This window comes from Serinus canaria (genome assembly GCF_022539315.1).
Source record: "Serinus canaria isolate serCan28SL12 chromosome 7 unlocalized genomic scaffold, serCan2020 HiC_scaffold_29, whole genome shotgun sequence".
NCBI lineage: Eukaryota > Metazoa > Chordata > Aves > Passeriformes > Fringillidae > Serinus > Serinus canaria.
Window position 1 is genome coordinate 4,050,068 of NW_026108147.1, and position 4,226 is coordinate 4,054,293.

Genomic DNA, 4,226 nt, shown 5'->3' on the forward strand with positions numbered 1-4,226 from the left:
AGTCTCCTGTCCTTGTGGCAGGAGCCCTTGAGGTCGAGTGCAGGACTTGCAGTCCTGTGGCCTTCCTGAGGCTTCTCTCTTGAAGGTGCCTTTCAGGCACAACTGCAGGTTTGGGTGACTTGGAGTTTTCCAAGGCATCTCTCCTGCAAACACCGACAAATCCCATAAGAAACATGGAGCAGAGACCACCAAGAGTGCCAAAGATGGCCTGGGTGGAGGAGGAGGAAGAAGGCCCTGTTGCTGTCCCAGCACAGGAGACTGAAGAGGTGGTGCCGTTCCAGCCACCGCAGGAGGGTGAGTGGCAGAGCTGGGCCGCAGGACTGGGGCCTGTGCCTGACTTGTCCCCATGCCGTGCCATGCCATGCCATGCCATGCCATGCCATGCCATGCCATGCCATGCCATGCCATGCCATGCCATGCCATGCCATGCCATGCCATGCCATGCCATGCCATGCCACCTCCTGGGGACATGCCTACGGACAGGACAGAAGAGGGGCCGGGCAGACATCCCACAGTGGCCGTGCTCCATCCCCTGGGGCATCCCGGGGCTCTCCCTGCCTGGGGAGCGCAGGGCTGGCCTCTATTCTCCAGCCTCTCCCGCAGCCCCTCAGCTCTGGCTGTGCTCTTTGCCAGATCCAGCCCTGGAGTGCGCACAAGAGCGGGAATCCAGCCATGGCCGTTTCCGCAGCACAGCACAGGTACCTGCAGCCACCCACAGCTGGGCTGGGCCTGCTGTCCCTGCTCAGCCGAGCACCTTGTGGGCAGCACTGCATGCAACATCCCTGGCTTCCTGCCCTTCTCCTACAGTTTGTCTGCAAATTCATAAAGAGGATTCAGGAGGAGGAGACCATGGCCATGGGCACTGGGCTTAGACCGTTCTCGCCCATCTTCCAAACCAAGACCAGTGCTGCCCTCCTGTGTATGCTGGTGGAGGAAGATTTTTACAGCCCAAAGCAAGTAAGCAGCCTGTGGGCAGGGTTTGATCCTCCCAGGAATTGCTTGCCCTCCCAAGCCACGCATGCTGGTCCCTGGGAGCCTTTGAGGCCACAAGGCAGTGTGGTGGGAAGGGAAGCACTTCTCTGGGGAAGCTGGGAACATTGCTCCCTCTGGCAGCTTTCCAAATCTCCCTGTGCCTTCTCCAGGTGCCCGCCATGGTGAGGTACATCCACCAGTGGCTCCTGGCCAATGATTCTGATGAGCACAGGCTGGACAAGCCCCTGCTGGATCTCACCGAAGCAGAGCCAAAGGATGCAGTCATGGCGCTCCTGCGTGTGGCCCCATCCTGTGACAGGTACGGGGCCCACCTGCCCAGAGGGCTCAGGGCTCCCCAGCCCATCACCCTGGACAGCCTGTCCCAGGTGTCTGACCAGCAGAGACTTCCAGGGCCCTCTGGCTGCTGCCTTTCTCAGCCCTGGCATGTCAGCCCCTGAGCCTGCTGCCATGCTCCCTCCCTGCCCCTCAGGGCTCTGTCCCCACAGGGCTGGGCTGCCTGGGCGCTGCTGGTGAGGGGCAATCAGCAGAGGCAGAACTGGCAGCCAGCTCAGCTCCCCCCAGTGCTGTGTCTGAGACCCCCTGAGACAGAGCTCTAACCCCACAGAGCTGCCATGGCCATGTGGAAGGCCATCATGGGCTCAGCCAGGACTGCGGAGCTGGCACAGCTGATCCTCCTGGACGTGCTGGGCAGCTGGCCAGAGCACAGCACGTGCACCTCCGATGGGGACGAAACGGGTGTCTTTGCCCTGGCTGTGAGTTTCTGCAACTGGCCTTTGCTGGCCCCAAGGCCGCCTCTCCAGCAGCTCTCCCACCCTCCTTGCCCCACTGCATCTCCCTGCCTCAGGCCCTGGCCTGAAACCTGGCCCAGGGGCAGCTTCAGGCCCGCCAGGCCCCGTGCTCCCCCTGTGTCTCTCGGGGCCTCTCCCTGCCAAGCTCGGGCCCTGCCCCACGGACACCTCAGCACTGAGCGCTGTCTCGGGGGGCTTTGTCTTTTGCAGGCCACCGTGGTGATGTGGAAGATCCTCCAGGAGCCCTGTATCCCACGTATATTGAAGGTGTATTTCCCCCGGCTCTTTGTGCACCTGCTCTTCCAAGTGTTCTTCAGCACCCTGCATGTGCCAGAGGAGGTCGATATCTTCTGGATGGAGTGCCAGGAAGAGCACGGCCTTGCCACCAGCCCCAACAGGTGCTCCATCCCAGTCCTCCTGTCCCTGCCCCGTGGCCTGCGAAGGAGCCAGTGCTGCCAGTGTGACCTGCTGGGCTTTGCTCTGCACGCAGGTTTGCGGTGCGGACCCTGAAGTCCCTGCTCTGCCTTCTGCGGTGTGAGGATGTGGTGCTGGCAATGGAACGCAGGTGTGCCTGGGACACGCTGCTCTCGGTTGACACCCACCACTTTGCCGTGGCTCTGCTGGCCAGGTGAGACCCCCTTCTCCCCACTGCCTCTGACATTTGTGCTCTGTGCCCAGGTGCCCCGCACAGTCCCCGTGGTCATGGGCCAGAGGGCCCTGTCACTGAGGGACAGCCAAGCAGACTGGAAACGGAAGGGAGAGAAGGATGCCCATGAGCAACCAACTCTCAAGTGGCCCAGATCCCCTTGCTGGAAGGGTGGTGGAGAAAGATGAGAACTGTGTGAGTCACTCCTGGGAGAGCTTGGCCCCACTGGCTCAGGGTCTTGTTTCCTTTTTCCTCTCATCAGAGAAATTTGCCGTTCATCTCTACGCTTTTGTTCTGGGATTGCAATCTACATGCTCAGCCTCCTTGGCAAAGAGATGCCATATTGGGATTTTCCTGCCCTGGCGTTCCTTGTGGAGGTGAGCCTCAAGGCCAGCACTGCCTGGCTGAGCTGCCTCTCAGCTCTCTGCCCTCTTACAGCCACAGCTGCCAGGACGGTGCCCGTGCCTTGTGCTGCTGCCTGGGCCCAGCCCTGTGCGGTTCCTGTGGGCTCCTGCTGGCCGGCTCCCCTTTCACTGCCCTGTGCCTTTCAGGTCCTCCAGTGCCTGGACTTGAGGGAATGCAGTGACAGTGTTCTGGAGATCATGTCGCAGAACCTGCAGAGCGAGCACAGGGCGAGGCGTTACTTGGCACTCAGAGGCCTCGTAGTGCTGGGCAAGAATCCCATGATGGTGAGAAGGGGGCTGTGCCTGAAGCCGTGCAGGCAGCGTGGGGCTGGGCAACGCAGTCGCTTGGCCTCGCCTGGGCTTCGGGCCCTGGGGCAGCTGCTCCCAGCTCTCCTGCCTCCCGCTTCAGCTGCCCGAGTGCTTTGGGACAGGCCTTTGGCCTCTGGGCCCTGCAGCAGCAGGGTGGTGTTTCAAAACTTGTGATCCACACACAGGCTGAAAAAATGTGGAGCCTGAATGAAAGTCTTGTGGATCTCCTGGAGGAAAATGATAGCGACATGGTCAGGATGACCATTCTTCTACTCAGATACACTCTCCTGGATAGTGGTGGCCCCATACCCGCCCCCATCGCCCTGCAGCTGGCTGAGGCGCTCCTACCACTCTTTGAATGCGTAAGGCTCTGTGCCCACAGTCACGGCCACTGGGTGCTGCCCGGACACTTGGTGCTCTGTGGAGATGCAGCCCTGTGCCCTGGGGGGCAAGAAGCAGCTGATTCTGAGGTGTTTTGTCCTTCCTTTCACACAGGATGACAGCCAGGTGCAGCTGAGCTCCATGTGTGTCTTTCAAGAGATGCTGGACTTACTAACAGAAGAGGGAAGAAAGGCCCTGAAGTCCCACGTGCGCCAGAGCCTGCTTCCACTCTACTTCCACTGCCATGATGAGAATCAGCTTGTTGCTGAGGTGAGGACTTGTGGCCGGCTGCTGTCCCACTGGGAGTGGGCTGGGCTGCCTCCTGCCCTGGTTACCTCTCAGGCTGCAGCTTCCTCCACGCTGTGGCACTGGGGTGTTCCTGTGCCCTGGGCTATCTGTGCATCTCTGCTGCTCTCCAGGCCTCCCGGGAAACACTGCATTCATCAGCCAGATTCCTGAAGAGGAGGGATCTCGAACAAATGCTACAGGTGGATCAGACATGGAGGTTCGGCAAGTGCCTGGTAAGGACAGCCGAGAATCCCCAGCCTCAGCCTGGAGAAGCCCCCGAGGACGGTGCTCAGTGTGCGGGGCTGGCAGCTGTTCCCCTGCCGGTGCTGCACGCAGAGGCCGCGCGGGCTCTTCTCCAGGCTCCCGTGGGCCCGAGCCGGGTGCCCATGGAGCCCCGGCCCGGCGGGGCTGCGGGGC